This window comes from Melospiza melodia, chromosome 15 (genome assembly GCF_035770615.1).
Source record: "Melospiza melodia melodia isolate bMelMel2 chromosome 15, bMelMel2.pri, whole genome shotgun sequence".
In the NCBI taxonomy this organism is placed as follows: domain Eukaryota; kingdom Metazoa; phylum Chordata; class Aves; order Passeriformes; family Passerellidae; genus Melospiza; species Melospiza melodia.
The window spans coordinates 326,051-346,650 of record NC_086208.1 but is presented as its reverse complement, the minus strand read 5'-3'; the positions used below and the strand labels follow the sequence as shown (position 1 = coordinate 346,650).

General features: G+C 41.4%; 1 long non-coding RNA gene across 6 annotated transcripts in view; it reads left to right on the top strand.

The window, feature by feature from the left end:
• Positions 1–735: 735 nt before the first annotated feature.
• Positions 736–20,600, top strand: part of LOC134425055 (uncharacterized) — a 30,522-nt gene continuing 10,657 nt past the window's right edge. Inside the window, exons 1-9 of one of the 6 annotated variants that reach the window (XR_010029589.1) lie at positions 737–972; positions 4,444–4,649; positions 4,752–4,805; positions 8,900–9,055; positions 10,281–10,493; positions 11,666–11,770; positions 11,882–12,026; positions 13,068–13,178; positions 14,044–19,738. This is a non-coding gene — a long non-coding RNA (uncharacterized LOC134425055). Of the gene's footprint in view, positions 973–2,492; positions 4,650–4,751; positions 5,970–7,799; positions 10,494–11,665; positions 11,771–11,881; positions 12,027–13,067; positions 13,179–14,043; positions 19,739–20,600 lie in introns of those variants that run through there. The other 5 variants (XR_010029586.1, XR_010029590.1, XR_010029587.1 and 2 more) reach the window with 5 other exon arrangements.

The window sequence follows — 20,600 nt, the reverse complement described above, 5'->3', positions numbered from 1 at the left end:
GGTTCTTTAGTAGTAGACTCTGAGAAGAAACCCTGCAGCTCTTTCAGCGTGAGAAGAAACAGGGGCCGTTTTCAGAGAAATGAGGAAAGGGCAATACTTAAGCACAAGTTCTCAGTCTTAACTCTGGGATCAAGGACATCGATCAGAAAATGTATAGTAAAAGGGAGATCTGGACTATTCTGGTTGCCAACCACCAGCAGGCTCTGATGGGGGGTTCTAGAGGCTCCCTGCTATTCTCTGTGCCCTCAGCCCACACAACCTCCTCAGCGCCGCTGGGCCCCTCTCCTACCGCCTCTCCTCGACGCTCTCTCACCCTATCGCGCGCTGTTCAGGTCGAGATCTTTCCCGCTGTGCAGCATTGGCTTTCCCGGGGTCGGAAGGGCCGGTGTGGCCGCTCCCCGGCCGGACACAAGCGCTGCCACAGGCGGCAGAGAACTCGCAGCCCTCAGGGGTTCACGGCCTCAGCGCGGCCCTCACCGCCTGCCCGCCGGCAGAGACGAGAGCTGTGATTGGTTGCCCCGGCCCCCTCGGGGCCGGCCGGCCAATGGGGAAGGCCCTTGTGAGGTGCGAGGCTGCCCTCGTCCAGGTGCTCGCGCGGCTCGCGCCGTGCGGGCGGCGGTGTGTCCGTGGGGCCGGGGGCGCTGCGCGAGACAATCCGCTGCTGTTGGTGGCGTGGGCGGGCAGAACCCGGCTCGCCCCGTGCCTGCCTTCTCTGGGCAGCGGAGAGCGGCGCAGCGTCGTGTGCACGGCCAGGCCCGACGGCAGAGGCGGCCGTGAGCGGGCCATGGCTGGTACAGCTGGTGGCCGGGAGAGGGGTGGGCCGTCTTTTTCAGGTGATCTGCTGAGTTCAGGCCTTGTCCTGATAGCAGCTGCTGTTGTGTAGGAGTGAGTGCCTTTGAAGTAAAACCAGCGGCTGTACCAAGTTCCCCACGGTCCGTGGCCTCTCCCGTTGTTCTGCTGGTGTGTGCTGGGGTTAGTACCGGGCTGGGAACGTGGCACTGCGGCGTTCGGGGCGGGGACTGAGGGGAGGAGGTTTGCTTGGGTGAGAACTTGTTCCTTCTTTGGTTGGGTGAGCCCTGTGAGCTGCCTTCTTCATTTGGGAAAGAGTAGTGTTATGAAGGTTGCTTTTAATAGAAAAGCTTTGAAATACAAAAGAAAAGTTAATGGTATTCAGTAGATGGGGTTCGTATATTGCTCTCTCTTAAATCATAGCTATGAACAAAAGTGCACTTCTGACTTTCTTATAGCGCACTAGAAGTAAAAAAAAAAAGTAATGTCTTGCACGCAGTTAGTGTGACAGTCACTATCGCTGCATGTGTAACAGGAGGGTGTGCAGTAAGTGTACTTGTCACCTAGACATATTTCCAGCTGCCCTGTGGGACCAGCTTTGGCTTCAGTGCAGGACTGCAAATCTCAAATTCAGCTGTGGGAACCAACAGTAGTAAAATAACCTCCCTGTAAGTAGCAGGGGTAGGGGGGTCTGTCTGCTTTGCAGGGAACCTCAGTTGTTACATGAGATCCCTAGAACAAAAACAGTTTGTGGAAAATCACTAGACAGAATACTGTGGCCATTGATCAACTCCTTCTTATAATGATATATATTAGTTCATGGATAATTTTTGCATGTTATTTTTTCTGATTGACTGGAAAAGTGAATTCTGTAAGTACACAGTAAATCTTGAATTCACCTGTGTTGAACATCTTATACCTGACTTGTTCTTACCAAAGAAGGTGAATTTTGAAACTGAGATTACAAAAAAAGTAATAAAAATAGATCCTACCTTCTTATTTTATTTTCTTACTTCAGTATATTATTGATGTGTTCTTAACACAGACTAAGGTGAGAATTTTTCCCTCTGTTATGGCACTATTTTTCTATCCTCTCAAGAAATACAGCCTGTTTTTTGGCAGAGGTTTTTAACATTTATTGCTTTCTTATTACGTCAGTTAGAGTTTTGTTTAGCTACAAGTGCATAGTAGCAGAATAATTTTACATGGAATCCACCCTGTTGTGCCCTTCCCAAAATAGCTTATTGTTTTAATTTACAGGAATAAGGAACTCTAAAGTGCTTTGTGAAATGAAAATACTTTTACGGAGTCTGTTAACAGGAACTTTAAACAGAATAAAGTCCTTCTACAAATGCCAGACTGATGGCATGGCCAAAATAAAGAAATAATTGAGCTCTAGCAACATTTTTTATAACTGGTGCAAAAACTGTTATTACAATTAAAAGTTTACTGTAAACCAAATAATAGTGAAAGACTGCAACATACAAAATTGGGCTGTCTGAAGGAAGAATTTTATGAGTGGGAAATATGAGGAATTTTATCTGAGATAAATTAGTTTACTATTTTGAAGAACATGGTAAGATCTAAACATGCAGTTTATTTATATTTATTTTATTTATTTATAGTAGTAGATATTTCATCCGCACTTTGCCTGCATGAGTTTGCTCAGTAATTTTTTCTCTTTTCATACACTTCTGTTTTAGATCCAGTGAGTAAGATGCAAGAAGTGTAAGCTACCTGAGTTCTGTGGACTTCAGGGAAGTAACATTATTTTATATCCTCTCAGGAAGCTCTGTTTGAGAACAGGGAAAGGAAAAGGCCACATAGCTGCTCTCCCTGTTTCAGTTCCTACAAAGCATCTGTAAGATGGAAAGACGTAGTTTCATTTTATTTTGTGTATGTAAACAGTTCCTTTTCCAATAAAGCAGAAGAAACAAGGAAAAAAGGAAACGGAAAATACCAGTTATCTCTGCCTTTGTTCTTGCAGTACTTGTAGCCACAATCCTATACTTTGACAGAATCTATCAGTCTGTAACTGATGCTTTCCTTACTGGTTTCATGGTTTTAGGGGGGCTCTGGAAAGAAAAGGGAATAAAAGGGGATGGAATTATAAAGCCTATGGCCTGCAGCTTTCTCAACGATAAGCTTGCGTAACACTCTGTTTTGTTGGTATCAGGTTAATAATAATTCAGAAGGGCAGAAGATAGGAAGAGAAGGAGGCAATGAACAGGTTCTTGCCACAAGTGAGCCACACTCTCCCCTGAATGCTTGCCCAGAGTTGTTTTTACCAGGCATCCTGCTGTCTCAGTAAAAGAATGAGTATCAGATGTTTAGCCTCATCTTCAGAATCCCTTTAGCTCATTTGAATTTGGACACATCACTGTGTTACATCACATAATTGCTTGAATGTGTATCAACATTAATAAGTCTCCAGTTGTTAAAGACTTGGTAAAATAATAAAAGTGCTCTAGTGGCTTACATTTAGCAGTACTTTTGCAGAAGGTGGAGGTAAGGCTTAAATATTAAAAAAGTCAGGAAGCCATGTTTACCTGTAAGTCAGCAACTTTGGCATTTCAGAAACTCAGCAAGAAGCTTTGGAGGGCTGAGAAAGCACTGTAAGCTCTAGTGAAAGCAGTGTGCTCTGTCACTGAGCTCCCTGGACTGGTTGTGACAGTAATCCAAAATGCCAAAATATTGCCCATTGTGATGTTATAAGTAATGATTGCACACAAAATGGGAGAAGGTATTGGCATGGCCGCGATAATAGTATAATTAGGAAAGTAAACTCTGAAAGAAAAAAAATACCACATTTAAGACGTATTTTGATACTTTCAGAACATAAAAGAGATGGTGTTCTCTGATTTGTTCTATGATTGTGTTCACAGTAGTTTGTGCTGTTGTGTGTACTGTGGAAAAGTGAGTTTAATATAAATGTAAATACAATCTTGCATTGAGCAGTGATTGAAAGGTTTATTTTTTTTAGCTGTTCATTTCTGCAGTAGGAGACTGAAGTGACCAGTATGGCAATGTAAGGGACAGGGAAATGGAGAGTCCCAGCTGGGCTCCCTTCCTTCCACTGGTATGAGGAAATTGGTATTCACTGGGTAATGTTTTATCTTTGTTGAAAATGCTGAAACCTGAGAAACAAAAGGAAGTGCATTTGTTGTTCAGTGCTTAGTCCTTTTCTGTCACAAAGCATGAAATAATAGTTTAGAAGTGAGCAGCAATGACATTGTATGCAAACGGAATCAATTTTAATGGATTTTTTTGAGAGAACACAATGACATTATCCACAGAATCATCAAAATCACTGTGTGTGCAAATAATGCATGTGAGTTTCTAAGTGGCAACATTGACTGGGTACCGTGGGGTGCCTTACATGCTCATAAGGTTCTGTGGCTTCTGGGCATTACCCCTTCCATACTGGAAAGCCCAGAGGCAGAAGTCAAGCACTCCTTTGTGAGTAGCAAACTGAAATTTTGGTAGCTGAAATTCAGTTTCTGCTTCAGCTGTCAGACATTGCACTGATCTCAGCAGATCACAGTAGACACCTGCAATTGCTATGCTCATGGCATTCTTTCTTACAGACAACCTCTGAGACAGCTGTGATCAAAAAAATGTCATGTATGAGACTGTAAAAGTTTATTTCTTTAGTTTCTTTCAGCCAGGAAGTAGGAGAAGAGGACTTCAAGGTTAGTGCTGTTTCATGCAACAACAATGAGCTGGTCATCATCAAATCTGACAGTGATCAACATCCCTAAATACACCAAGCAGGCCTGCTCCATGGTGTGCCTGACCTCTGCAGCTGGGGCATGAGATTCTTGGTTCATTTCCAGATACAGACCTGCTTTTCTGCTGTGGTGAGACCTCTGAAGTGGTGACCCACAGCTAAACATTCAGGATTTTTGCTGTTGATTTCCTTTTTTATCTTTTTTTACCTTTCTATCTTTAATTTCCATAAGGTTGCTGTTCATCCTGCCTTACAGAAGAGCAATTCATTGGGAGCCAAGCTGTAGGTAAGTGGTCTGAAACACACTGTGAAAAAACTTCCAGGTGAAGGAGTTATGTTTGATGGCCAGTGGTTCTGAGATATCTAATCATAAATCAGCAACTGCACCAGTAAAACACCTAACTGTTGATGTAAAATCTTAAGAATACTGGGAATTGCAAATTTCCTGCCATAAGAAAATCACAGAACTTCAAAGTATGACATGAAGTTCTGTGTCTGTTATGTGGTGAGGAATATGGTCAGAAAAGACAAGAACTTACTTTAAATGCAACATCAAGTTGAATAAAGCTTACCAAAGAAAAGAATATTCAAGTTAAGGTACAGCAAATATGGGAAGGTAAAACATAAAATAATTACTACTTCTGTTTTCATTCTGTAACCAGACTTCTGTCAGGTTTTGCCAGCTATGAAGCAGAAATGATAAAGTTAGAAGCCACAGTTAATCTGTGGATTAAATCCAGTGGAAGTGACTGTGATTGAGCATAGTCACTTCCACTTAGTTTAATCCACAGAATCATTACTTTGAGCTCGGTTTAATTAGTTTCAGTGTTGGTTTTGGTCTTTTGTTATTTGCCCATTTATTATTTCTGTTTCTTCACTTCTCCGTGCTTTTTGCAATGTGTGAATATTACGTGTTGTCACTTCTGCTAAGCTTCTTTTCATTCAAAAGCACAGAAAACACCAGCATGTCATCAGGAAGTGCTCAGATGAGTGAATTGATCCAGTAGCTTATTCAGTAAAAGTTGCATAACATTCATTCATGTTCATGCTTGCAAGTCAGCAGTGACTCACAGGTGAAAACACCACTGCAAAATACTGCAAAAAATGCTGGATATTTTTGCAATATGCCTTCTGAGGCAGATATTATAATGTCAGATGAGTAATATGTTAAGCCTACTGGGGTAGTCAATGCTCAAAAATCAGAATTTATATTTGCAGAATCATCACAAAAAGGATGTTTGGGTACAGTTGATTAATAATGCTTGCTATTGGGTAGTTGGTATGTTTGTGTGAGACTGCAAACTGAATTTGGAATTGGGAGTTCTGTCAGTTTTTCTTCTGCCTCTCAGCCGAGCCACTGCAAAGAACAAAAGAAAGTCTTTCAGACAGCGTTATGAGGTGATGAAATTCTGTGTATTTCTGGGTGGCTGTGCATCCCAGTGGAGCCTATGTGAGTAAGAAAATGGCTGCATTCCATGTTATTTATAATCTGAATCTGGACATAAATGTGAGAGTGTAATGGAGATTCAAGAGCAGTTGATTATGTGATGAGGCTGATGAGAGCTTAGCAAAGTAGCTACAAATTATACATAAAAGAACCTCTGCTTAACCTTTTTCTTTTAAGGAGACCCTACAGATGCCTAAAATCCAGATACTTTGATGGAGATAGAATGAGTTACCCCATAATAATTCATAGATGCCCAAACTTAATGCATGTGCGAAGGTAATCTAAACTAGAAAAAGGCACTCTTAAGTCCAACCAAGCAATTTTCTTGTAGAATGAGAGCTGGGATACCTTTGGGTTTTGAGAATCTGATCCTTGCATTTTCAGAAATGCCCAGGCACAAGTTTTTCTGACACCCTAAAAGCAAATACTTTTTACCAGCATAGTTTATACCAATAAATGGACTAAGTGGTAGACACTCAATTTAGATATGACATTTGTCATATGCAGACCGACTTTAGCGAGTTCTTTTGGGGTTTTTTTCAGGAACACTAGGTGACAGTGACATCATTTAACATGACTGTTCTTCTCTCCTGAGTCACTTCCTGATGTTGAAGATAGATCATATCTCTATAGCAGAGGACAGTTGCAGAAAAATGTCATCAAACTACAAAAAAGGCTCAGTTTGCAAAGTGAAGTACAGAAATGATCACATACATAACTAAGTGCTGTGCAGAAGCGTAGTTATTTCCAGGAAAGCCAGGCAAGCAGGGACAGCTATGCATGTCATTTGGCACAGAAGCAGGAGCTGTACCAGCTGGTGCTCTGGGAGCTGGCCCACAAGTGTCCCCATCGTCCAGTATGTCCCTGCAAAGCCATATCAATGCTCTCCATTTCTGAGAGTACTGGGCTCAAAGACATATTGAAAAGTGGGCTCCTTTAGTGTAGTTTTGGAGACCTTTGACATCAATTTTGTAAATTCTGGGTGTGGTTTCCTCTTTTTGAGCTAAGAGTAGTTTAGTTTACTACCTGAAAATTTGTTCTGAAGCAGGCCTATGTGCTCCATTGAGCTATGTAATTCCCTTTGAGCTCTAAGAAATATGTCTTTCCCAGAAAGCATTACCTGAGTTCAATGTGCAGTGCCCTTCACTCAGCACTGGTGAGGCTGCCCTGCTGCACCTCCAATATTGTATCCAGTTTTTGGGGCCCTTGCTACAGGAAGAACCTTAAGGTACTGGAGTGAGTCCAGAGAATGGCAACAGAGCTGGGGAAGGGTCTGGAGCACAAGTCTGATGAGGAGCAGCTGGGGGTGTTTAGTTTTCCATGTGGGGAGAAAGAGGTTTGGGGTGACCTTACTGCCCTCTACAACTCCCTGAAAGGAGGGTGTAGCCAGGTGTCAGCCTCCCAAATAACAAGTGAAAGGACAAGAGAAAATGGCCTCAAGTCACAGTAGGGGAGGTTCAGACTGGATATTAGGAAAAATTTCCTCACTGAAAGGGTTATTAGACATTGGAACAGGCTGCCCAGGGAGTTAAGTCACCACCTCTAGAGGAATTTAAAAGATGTGTTGATGTGACACTTAGGGAAATTATTAAATGGTGGGCTTGACAGTGGTGGATTAAAGACTGGACTGGATGATCTTAAAGGTCTTTTCCAGCCTAGGTGATTCTATGACTCATACACTGACCCACATGCTGTAGACATCTGAAATCATCTAATGTACTTCATGAAAGGCTTACCATATCAGTAATTATCTCACTAGCTCAGAGAGCTATCTCACTTAAATAGGCTTTTTCAGGATCAGGAGTGATTTTTCATGGTGATGGTTTTCCCTAGGAGTTATCCTAAATCTCCAGCATTTGTCATTCAATCTGATCATCCCACATTTGAGGAAGAGAATGGGCCATCTTTCTGCAAAGTCAGATTTACCAAATAGCTTCTTGGTGCAGATGGCTATGTACAGTAAAGGTGAGCTCTAAAACTGCTTCCTCTCATTGCTTAAATGACTGGTGAGATTGTTACTGTAGTTTTTGTAAATCTTCAGAATCCTTAGAATACAATCCTGGATTTTACATGACTGAAATCAAAGGTAACTGGATTGTAACACTTCAGACTTAGCATCAGCTATTAAAGCAAATATATTGGAATTATAGAAAATCTGGATCTCATTAGACTACAGAGGAACCAGTGCAGTCACCACATCATTTTTGCTAAAGGAAAAACATAAAAATCCAGAGCCAAATTTCTGGAGTCTCCTTTGCATCATCCTGCTTTCACTTAGTTAGTTGGCTACTGTAGGTTTTTTGTTATGGAAGCCAGGCTCACTCAATTCCATGTCTGTTTTCTACTTAACACATTTTCATCTTGTTGTGTGAGTTAAAGTGATAAAAACAAGTAATGTTGTAGATGTCCTTTGAAAAGAGGTAAGTGGCTAGAGGATAGGTCCCTATCTGTGATGGGAAGCTGCAGCCTTTGGGGTATAGGTTATCCCATGCTGATTAGCATAGGAAATAGTTTTTCTTAAATTTGTCTGCCTGCAGAACTATTTGCTTATTCTTGAGCTGCCTGTGGTTTTATCACAAACATGGTTTGCTGTTCAGCACTGTTCACACGTTGTCCTGGGGAATTCTAGCTATGCAGGTGGTTTGCAGACAGGTGACTGAAAATTTGCCTTTTGTCTTATTGGTTAGTTTTCCAATTCATGCAGTAGTTCCATTTTCTGAATATAACTGCCATAGGAGACTAGAGTCTCTCACTGGTTTTGCTTTCAAACCAGAACAGAGTGGTAATAAGAGATGGGGGAGAAGAATACAAATACTTTATACCATTAATTCAGTGTTACAGAGTCAGAGCCATGCACCTGGACATCTGATTCAATTACAGACTTGAAACTGAGAATGTGAGACCTATTTATCTTGTCTTGTATCCCTCACTAGGTACTTGCTACTTACTGCTACCTGCTCTGGGGACAGGAGGAAAAAGGACAGATCATACATCCATTACATACTGCAATACTCAAACAATAATCTCCCAAATCCTTCACTTTGAGTGCCATTTTCTGCTCCTTATCTCTGAGCTCTGCTCTGTTACAGGTACTCTCAGGTCTTCATTTACTTTTTTACTCCTTCCCTTGCTGAAGTGCACTCCTGCTGGCTTGTCTGCACTCATCTGACTGCCAGTCACATCTGCTCCTGGTGAAGCAGGAGCTCCTTGTCACAGATGACAAGAGCACAACTCCTCATGACCAAGTGGCCTGAAATGCATTGCACAAAGCTGCTGTACTGACTGGCAGCCCCTCTCATAATGTCTTATCCTCCTCTCCTGACTAGATGTGCCACTTGTCAGAACCTGCTAAGAATTGCCTGCTCTCACTTGCAGCACAAGGAACAAAATGCATCACAACCCATAGGTACAAAGTTGATCAGAAATCACAGTTCTTGTTTTTGTTTCTCTTTTGTCTATGAATCCTACAAAGAATGTGAAAAAATTAGAATCATTCCCTGTAACCCTCTGTTAATCTAGAATATAAGCTATTTCCGAAAATAGCTGACAATTTGAGGGTTTAATCTCAGTGGAAATCCCAAGATATTATGTCAAAAGGGAAGGTAAATAATTACTTTGTTTTTTAAATTTTTACCCTCTATACAAAAAAGAAAGGCAGGCCAAATTATGTAGCCCTTGTGCTCCCAGCCTTCCTAAAGGGCAATGAATGGAGGACCACAGACTCAAAGACTCTGCATTCACATATGTCTTACTACAGAAGCAAGGACTCAAAAGGCTGTCAGTTTCTAGCAAACATATTCAAAACCAGCACAAGACTACCCAATAATCCACATAATACAGAAATGCAGCAAGATAGCAAGTTTTGTCCCACACCACTCACTTCTTTATTCATTTCAACATTTTAATGTTGGTTTCCTAAAATACTTCTGGGGATTGTCATGGCAACCAGAACAACAAATGATTCCTCTTCTGCTGCCCTGAGAAATTATCCTTTTCCCCTCACTGATGGCTACCAGCTAAATTAAGTAATGGGCAGAAGGCTGATAAAAATCCAAGACATTTGTTCCACCTTTCCAAGCCCTTGACTCACCTCCTCCTCTCACTGCAGGTAAGCCAAGCACCAGATGCTCTCCCTTTTCTCTTAGCCAAGAGCCCTGCTCTGAAAGGAGCAAGCCTTATTCCACTCCAGCACTTACACAACCAACCTTCTTCACTTGTCTCCTTGGAAAACTAAACCTCTTCTTCCTATGTTCCACACCCAAGTCTTTAGGAGACAAATGTTTTCCACTGCCTTCTCTCCTGTCTGTCTGTCAGCCTCACTTAGCACCTGCTGAATGGGGACACACCTGAGTCTCCTGCCTTTTTTAGTGGCAAGATCTGTAGCAGATGGGACTTTCCCCCAGACAACAACTACTACCAGCACTGCACTGCTCACAACATCAGAAGTCCCAGGCTTCCTGGAAGACAAGACCCCTTGAAGAACTTTTCTGAAGAGCCTGAAATCTCTGTTATCAGAGAATTAAACAGGTAGTCTTAGTTGATGGGTTACTTGTGGATAATCTATATAACAGATGCAGCAGAATGCTGAAACTCCACTGTGCTAATTGTTCCTCTTCTGTCTCTGACCCGCAGCCACAGCTGGTTTCCACCAGCTTGCTGGAAAGATGCACTTCTGCAAATACTTAATCAGATCTAAATTAAATTGAGTTATGGCAGAAGGGCAAGAGGGGTGTTAAAAAGAAATTGGAGAATTAAAGAAAGATGAGCCTATTCTAGCAGGAAATGAGAGAGATGAGATTCTTCTAGCAGTTTCCCCCCTGAATACAAAACTGCAGGACTTTCCTATTCTTAATACTGCATAAACCATTCACACAAGGAAATATTCCCACAATGTAAGTGCAGTCTTTGCTTAAGCAAAATTTACAGTCAAGCTTTCACAGCCTTCCCTCTCTTGGTTATCAGAGCATCTTTATTTACTACATGGAACATACTAATTAAGAGTGTGATGTTTTATTGCTCAAATCTTCTCTGAGACATCGTCCATAGGCTTTGTCTGTAATTGTGCCATTTACTTCCTGCAGTGTATTACATCCCTAGAAATGTGCAGGAACAGTGTGTGTGCAGAAGACAATGGACACTTTGTACAGCACAGCTAATTCTTTGGGTTACAAGCAATGAGCTCCAGGGTTGGGAAGGGCCCCCTTGGAACCCTGTATCCTTGCCCCATGGTTCACTCAGATTAAGAATGCTTTTTGTGTTTTTAATTATGTCATTCACTACTTACATAAAGTCCTTCCAGTAATCTTGACAAAAGATGGTGCATAGTCCATAACATATATGATATATCTCCTGAAGACAGTGTTGAGAAATTCAGAGAGGGTTTCCAAATGCAGAATACTGTTTGGACTCAGTATCTCAAAGTGACTCTGCTGCTGCTATTGTCCTTTACATGCTAAGCCTTCTCCTCCCCCTCCCCCTTTGTTTCCTTCTTGTTTGAATTTATTTGCCTTAGTTTTTCTTATTAAATATTTCTTTTCTCTGGATGTTCTCTATTTGAGCTGCACCCATGCAGTGCAGCAGCACCAGCTCTACTCCCTGCCTGGGTGAGGACTCTAAGGTCCTGCTTCAGAAAAATATTTTGGTGGACCTTAAGGACAGAATTAGGCAGCCCTTATTGAATACAGCTCTTTCCAAAACAGGGGCGCTGGCTCGAGCGCAGCTTCAAGGAAAAAAGCCAGACCTGAGAGGTAAAAAGGCCTCCCTGGTGGCAGGCAGAAGACTTGGAAAGCAGAATCCCAATCAAGGTGAGCACCTGGTGGACTCCTTCCTGTCCAAAGGAAACCACAACTCACCTGCCCTTTCACTAAGGGTCAGCTGCTGTTAACTGCCTCATTGTGTTGCTTCCTCATTTGCAGGTTTCTCACCTGGGCAATCCCCTAGCCCAAAGAAAATCTGTTGTTTAGAGATGAGCTGTAGAGTCAAGACTCTCTTTGTGCAGCTACTTTGAAATACACAGGCATCTTCTTCGCTTCTGTGGGTTCTGTGAGCTCCAGCTAGACGGTGAGTGCTCTGGCTCACAGCACTGTAATGTACACATTACACTTTACACCCAAACAATGGCATCAAGTGTATTATTTAATACTTGCACTATAGAATCAGTAAAGCATTTCCATATGTTGTTAAGTATCGTCATATTCCAATCTGAACTGTCTGTATGGGATTATTTCTGAAAGGTATTGCAAGTTACAACATTGAAACACAAAGAATGAAAATAAAATTTACCTTACTTGTTAAATGAATGTTTATAATTTACAAACAAGTGCTGTCATGGTACTATACTAATTACTTCAAGAAGTAATTAAGCCTCCATCCTTATTTTGTCTGTACAAGATTTCTATTGCAAGCCTCAGCCTTCATAGTACACCTGAAAAATGAGACAGGTATGGGAGAAGGACACAAACATGTCCAAAGTCACTGAATGAGATTATATCATGATGTTATTTCTCTTATTCTGAGATACAGTAGGGCAATTCTGCACTATGGAATAAATACACTGTTATCAGAAAGGCCCAGTTGGTTCCCCAAAAAGCATCCTACTCACTGAAGGCGTTTATTATGAATTTTTTAATATCTAGGTTTCTTGGAAAATGCATGACATCATGTCCCTCACCCACTGTGCTTTGTTCAGCACTTATGCTATGCAAAATCATGAAAAACTGTTAAACAGTCAGCCCTACCCCGTGGCGTTTTGCTGCCACCACTGTGGAACAAGCAGTCCCTTGTTCTTGGCTGTTGTTGACCACAGTCATGGCTCAGATGAGCCCTGGTGTGCTCAGCTGGACAGAGCAGCACTGGCAGCTGTGGCACAAACACACACAATTAGGCAGCACCTGCCATGCACAGCACTCATAAGCCTCATTCAGAACTCGAAGCTGCCCCCTGATAGATAAGGAAGCTGTTAAAAACAGAGTAACTATGCTGGAGAGAGCACTACAAATTAGACAAGCAACTGTTGCATTGCCTGGACATTATTAGTGAAGCACAGTATACTCCAGAAATTAAATGTTGTGTTACTAAGGGGAAATCTCCTATTCCTCCCAGGTACAGGCAGGACTCCAGAGATGCTGTGGCTTCTGCTGCAGGTGTTCAACAGCAGGAAGATAAGAGGGGGTTTAAGAAGTGCTACTCACAGATTGCACCAAACAAGCTAAGGTGGTTACTTTTATACTGTTATCTTTTATAGCATGTGCCATTGAGAGTGTGATACCTGAAGCTGAGGGCTTGTTTAAGGAGGAGCCAAAAACTTTGGCCAAAGTCTCGGCATTTTGATAAAACAGGAGTCCTCAGCTGGCAGTGCTGTGACAGGAAGGGTAGCAAGTGGCCCGGTTGCAGAGGCCCAGGATGGCTGCTGGAGGCATATGAGGGGTATTGCTGGAAAGGGAAAACTACCTTAAAATCCCCATCAGTACCTGGAGGAAGGCCAGTGTCTACTGAAATTGGTGAATAAAGTAGGCAGTCACAATTGTAGTCAAGCCTGGATGAAGACTGTACTTGCCAAGGCCTTAAAGTACAGAAATCTTCTTTGGCCACCCCTGCCCCAAAGCCCATCAAAGGGCTGTGGATTGTGTTTTCCCTGTGTTTACTACTACATGCAGTTTAGTCTAATGCTGGCGCTGGAGAACTGTAGCAGGCATTCCAGGTGGTTTGAAGTAAGTGGTATCCATGGCTTGGGAAAGGAGTGCATTTCAATCTCAGTCAGGTTTCTTTGTTTCTCATGGATCAGCACTAATGGTGCTACAGTTCATCCTCATGCAAGTGTGGGTTCTCCAAAAGTACTAATCTATACATCCCCACCACTTCTGACTCAGTGCAGTGAAACTGTGCACCAAACTCGTTGTCTAATTGTTTATCTACTCCTGGTTTCTAAAGCTGAGACAGTGAATAGAGGCAATTCTTCTAGCTCTGGCTTCATGCCTCACAGCAAACATGTAATTCCTGCCATTTACTTCAGTTTTACTCTTGGCTGAAATTTGAATGTACAGCACAGGGTTATTTCACATTTCTTTTTCTCCCACAGGCTGGTGTAATTACAGAGGATCACCCTCACCAATTGGATAATTTTTGTGCACTGAGTGGTGGAAGTGTGCAAGTTCGTTGCATGCATGGTGCTCACATCTCATCTGTGGATGAGCTGTGGGCAATGAGAATTGTTCCCTCCTAGTAAAGGCTGAACTGGTGCTGTTTTTGGGAGTAGAGGGGCACTATGTTCTGTGTGTCTTCCATTCCAGACACTATAATACAGTGGTGGATTTAGTGAATCTGACCCTTGAAAGCCTGGGGGCAATTGCATGTCCAGAGACTTTTGTTTGGCCAGAAGGTGCTTGGGATTAAAATTGTTCTAGGATTTGGAATGTGATCCTTCTCTGCAATCTGAAATATAGAAGCACAAGTGAAAGAAGACCTGTTCAACCCATGCCATGTTTTCTTTTTTACTGCCAAGAACTAGATGTGCTGCTGAATCTCAGGTTTCCCATCCCACTCTATGGTTTGAAGGTAAGCACATCTTAACCTCTGAAGAGCTTGCATAACACTCAGGTAGAAAGGAATTTCTGGGAGTCTCCCTTGTTACATTTGCTGTTTATTTCTAGTTGGGAGTATCAAGCAGAAATGTTCTGAGGCCATGTTGCACATTTGCCCCATTTGCCCCAGTACATGTCACCACGTGTGGTTCACTGATCCTTCATCTACATATGGCACATGTGTTCCTTTCCAGATGCCTCACACCTGTGTTCTCTTTCCAAGGAGGATAATTCTCAAGATTATTCAGCATATCAAAGTGATAAGACAAGCTCATCTCAACCCCTGAAAAAGAGCTAGGGCAAAGAGATTTTGTTGATTTCTGGCCCTCTCCATTCCCCTCAAGTCAAGCCATTTATCCTCCAGCATAACATCTTAATAGTAAAGGATGCTAACTAGTATGAGACTTGATGGTTTCCTCTGAGAGAAGGTTTCAAAATTCCATTATCTTAGTCAGAATTTTCTAAATAGATTCTAGCTGCTGTCCATTTTGGGTCATGTAGAGGGATAGAATATAAGAAAATAAAGATAGTGTAGAAAGTAATCTTACCCCTAAGGAATTGCAGCTGGGCCAATTATCAAAGCTTAGCAACACGCCTGCCTTTAACAGGCCACAGCTGAAGCAATGAGAAGAAGATGCTATAAAAGAGTGGGGTGGCTGCTTGAGAAGGGAACTGGAGTCAGCTGGGTCCTTTGTGAAGGGGAAAGAGTCAGGGCTCTGAGGAGCTGTCCACGAGAAACACCAAGAAGGTTTGGAACTTTTGTGATAAGGAGACAACAGTATGGAACCCTGCAATAAGATGCAACAGGGCCACATGTTTGTGTCTACCAGGCTTGTGAATACAAATGTTAGAATAAGCAGTTATTTCTGCTTGACTCTAAGATCATACCCATAAGTACTTGTAAATACACCTAGTAGAAAGCTTTTGAGAGACAGTGTATTTTTAGACAATGTATTTGCTAGTAGCCAGAGTTTTTGGAGGAGTGGAAAGTAATGAGGTGGAAGTGGTTACCAGACTTTTGAACTGCAGACTATACAGATATAAGAAAGTTATTTCAGTATCAGTTATATCCTGAGGTGACTTTCAGTCTTTTATTTCAGTAGTCAGGGATCAGTGCTGTGGGAGGCAGACACTAGACGCAGTAACACTTGTTTTTCTGTTCTTGTGGTTGCTCTTTAGGGTTAGGCAATGCTTATTTCCTGGCATAATTGCTCAACAACTTTCCTTTCAGAACTGTCAACACATGCTAATAGGTGTTTGAGGAACTGCTGCGATAGTATGTACTGGTTACACTGTTGGTTTCTTAAGTTCAGTGACTTGTATGTTGTAGGTTAACCTCAAGAATGTCACTGTAAAATGTATACAAACTCAGCTGTGTAGTTTAGTCTTGCTGTTTAAGCATGCACTGTACTTAGTACTCGGAACAGTCTGCTGCACTGTTGCATTAAAGGTAAAGATTTGTGAATTAATAACTTTCATAGTTTCAAACCCAGTGAGGCTTCTTCCAGCCTTGCTTTTCCTTAAAACACAAGGCTGGGGGGTGACTGGATGAGGTAGCATGTTATGTCCCTGCAGAACAAAAGCATATCTTGTTCGAATACTTTCATGTAAAAGCTATCAGACTTGCTTGCATAAAGGCAGACTTGAAGCCAGTCTCTGTCTTTCAAGGGCCACCAGACTCTGCACTCCACATAAACAGTGAAATGTTTGTGTCTGTCACTGTCTCCTACTACACTAGTGGTTTTTCATTCACTTCATGATCAAATCCAAGTTTTCTCTCTCTGCATGAAGTGCTGCCTCAGTAAGCAGCACTGGCAAAACCCACACTGACTTAAATGAGGCAAAAATTTTCAAGTTTTGTGGTTTTTTTTCAAAGCCCTCATATGCTTGTTGCAGCCTGTATCAAAGACCTCTTCCTGTATCTTTGCCTCCTGGATTCCTCATCTATTTTTAAATCTTATGTTCTTTCCTGCATCTGTTTTAACTCTGTTACTGTACTATTTAACGCCTGTGGGATATGGAGCTTGTGGGAAAGAAATGGCATATTACAAAAAAATTACATTGGTTAATCTACATACTCCTCCCAGGGTTTCATGGCACAGGACATGCAGAAACCCTGATTAGGTACTATGCATTTGTTAGTCAGCAGCTGTAATATGAGCTGATGAAGAAATACTTAGTAAGGGTGTCATACTGTGTCTGTCTGATCTCTCTGCCTGGATTAATGCCTAAGCAAAATATGTAGTTTAATGCCTATGATTCAGGGTTTACCCACAACTCTGAAATGTTTTCCTAATAGGACATGCAGTAGTTTGGACTTGTTATGGGAATTCTTTTCCCTCAGGAGTATCAGTCTGTGCAGTCCCTATGCTGTGAAAAGTAAATAATGTTCAAGCCTTGGATCTATTAAATGTATTTTGTACTACAGATCCCCCAGGGATTCCCATGAACTTGTGTTATCTAAACTGCTTGAACTTGTGTTACCTTCTGTTTCTCCTTGATTCACTTTGTCCCAAGTCCCAAAGAAGGCTGGAGAAGTATTTAATAAGATTAATTCAGACTTTGGAGAAACAAGACTGGAAACAAAAAGTTGCATTTAAAGCAATTAAATTCTATTTTAAATTTAGCAACTAGATAGCTCTCTAGTGGCTTAACCTCTGCTATGCATAGATGACATGCATAAGATGACATATCTCATCTTTGGGAGCTGGAAATAAGAATTCATGGCAAAAAAGTCTTCCAAGTGTTTATGAGAGCTCCAAGGGACATTTAACTTTTCTTTAGGATTTTGGGGCACAAGTATGAATTATGTTGATGTGGGGTTTCCTGTATTGCAAACAGTGATTCCTTCCTAGCCATTGCCTATTTAGCCTGGCAGTGCATTAACACAGCCAGAGGTTTCTGTATAAGTTGTTCTGCCCAGCTGCTTCCATGGGGGTGTGTTCCAGTGCCAGGGGGTAGCTGCTGGAGATTGTTGTCCCCATCCTTACTGCAGGCTCTATCACTAATGCTTTGGTGCAGTTCAGGAAAGTGCAGCCAACCCTCCTGCACTGGGTGACAACCATTCCAATTCTAGTTTTAGATATTCAATTTCCATTATAAATTACTTTAATATTGGAAGACTAACAGGCTGCTTTGGTCCAAACCTGCACAAGTTAAATTTTCAACAACTCTTGCATTCAGCAACACCTTACAGTGTCTCAGGGGTTGTTTTCAGAACGGTCAAAATTATTTCCTTCTTAAGGAACATTTTAAAAAGCATATAAGTTTGTTCATAGACGTATCTTGTCTGTTACGTTACTTGAATCTAGGAAATGTGCCACTGAGATAATAAAGCCCCAGTGAAGTTCATATGTGCCATGTTTGCTTTTCTGAGTAAAGCCAGTAAGATGCCAGATCTCCCGTGTGGCCTTTGGCAAGCCTTTAATCTCAAGTATATCAAAACTTTCCAGTCCTTTTGGACTTTTTATTTTGGATGCTGAGTTGGAGGCTGCTAAATCAAGTACAAAACTTTCTGGACTTCCAGCTGGACCTGAGGCGGTCTGCAAAGCCAGTGCTTAGCTTATCCAAAACTGCACAGTCTGAAACTAAAGAACAGTCTGGCAAATGCTGGGTTTTTCAGCCCGACCTCCACAGCCTCACTTACAACAGCAGGGTCGCACCACCACTTCTAATCCTGCTACCATAGGATCCTAGGCCATAACGAGAGCTGAGCTCTGTTCGGCAGAGAGACTTCTGAGCTTGATATTACTGCAATACAGGCTGCTGCTTATAGATGCCAAAAAGCTGAAGAACAAAGAATATTATGCACATTCCTTAATACTATATGGAATTAAATTCTCTGCTATATTTTAGTTCAATGTCAGCCATTTCCTATCAATTTAACAGACTCCAAATAGCTCATGCAGCTCATTTATTTAAATATATGATATTTAAGTATGTGATATACACATCTTTTTTTTCCTCACTAAATTGTCTCAACACCATTCCTGTTGACCTCCCATTCAAAGTTTTCTTCCATGGTTCCTATTAACTTTAGTATTGTCTGTATGTTGAAAAATATTTATTTTCTTCTAGAAATACTGAATGCTTTTTGCCAGTCATAACACCTCCTCTCTATCCTGTTATTTTTTGTTTTCCTTCTCTTTTAAAGATTTTTCACCTCTTTTTCTGTTACCATTGCATGTTCATACCCATGTGACTAAAGTTTAGTAATGAAAATACCATGTTACCCCCAAGTAGGAAGGTTAGTTTATCTCTGTATTTGTTTGGAACAAGTAGATTCTTTTGGTTTTTTACTTGATTGAGACTTCCTTTCTCAGCAGTATGTCTGTTTGCTGTTGGGTTCACCATGAATATGTAATTTAACTGCATATAAATCTCCACTCTGGGAACTGTGGTGCATTATTTTCAGCATGCTGGAGATTAAACTTTGGTGATGCCTCTGAAAAGTATGTATGTAATTTCAAAACCAAAAGAATCACATTAGTTGAATTAGATGTTCCTCGTGCAATATCTCAATGAAAACAAGAGTAATTCAGTGGCTGGAAAAAATAACAGCATAACCTTTATGGCAAATGTTTACATGCTTTGCACAATACTGTGTTCTGTGTTTTGATGAAGCATTGTTCATAACTTGGCAAAGACCTCTTGAAGACTGTTGGCCAGAACAAGCTGTTTTTTACAAGAAAAACAACATTTTTGAAAACTTCCACAATAAACGTCTATAAATCCAGACAGACCCAACTATAATTCTCTTCTTGTTTGTAGAGGCTTAACTAAATTAGCTCCTGTACATCCACCATCCCAGCCCTGTGGGATTTCACTTCACATTGGTGCAAAGGTGCAGATTCATTAAAAATGGTAACAGAGCATTCCAGCTCATGTGTACATGGCTGTATGGCATAGAAAACTGGAAAATCAAAGGTATTAGTTCCAGGTGTGGTTGACTAAATTTACCGTACCTTGCCAGAAAATCACATGCACTAAATAAACTTACCAAAATATATTGTCTGCCATAAGGGTATTCTGGCAAGTGGGTGTAGGGAGTAGAACATCATGTTTGCCTCTAATTCTGAAGTGTGTTTTAACACTTGGTGAACGAAGAGTTTGGTTTGTAGAAAAATCATTGTATTGGTAAATCTCCTGTGATTGTGCCACCATGCAGTGTAGCTGGTCAGCTAAACACTTAAAAGGCTGTGAGATGACAATAATTACAGCAGCAGTTGTAAACTGTCTATCTGTGTGCATCTTTATTGTAACCACATGATGTAAAACACAAAGGGCAGCATGATTTAACTGTAATGTGATTATTTCTTTTCTTCCTGCATAGAAATTTCAATGTGACAAATAATCCCAAACCCATAAAAAATGAGAGTATGTATGTATCTCTGTGTGGCCAAGGAGGGGGAGATAAAGAGCTGTTGGTATAGAATTGGGTCTACTCCCTTCAGATGGATCAAAACAGGCAAGTTCAGGTTTCTGTCTGTGACAGGCATCGTGATAGCAGCAAGAAACTGGAGTAAAAGGTAGCATAATTAGTACAGAAAAATTAGGATGAGAGTTTTATTGCTGTTCTGATTAAGTTAATTTCTCAGAATGTTAGCAGTAATCCTGCTAGTAGTAAAATAGCCAAGCAATCCTGATGCAAGAGGCAGATTTCCAGCTGGTTGGCACATGGAGTTCATTCTGTTCTTATTTTGACTTCTACACATGATTGGGCTTGAGTGACTAGAAAGAAGAAGAGCAGTCAGCAGCTTATGTCAAAGTGCTGTGTGCAGGCCACTAAGTGAGGATGTAGAGAAACACAAATGTTGCTGACTACAATATAAATTTAGTCATCTTGCAAAGTTCAAGGTTGACTTAATTCAGGAAGGCAAAGGGCCAAGCCAGTAGTTTCTGTTTAAGCCCTAAAGATTGAATGTAGTGTAGCAAGTTTTGTGGCTTGTTGACAGTGAGGGAGAGGTGGAAATCAGCAATTAATGTTGTTTCCTGGTAAGTGAGTTGCACAGCCAAGTATAACTCTGTAGTCCCTTTCATGGAATATGGATTCCAG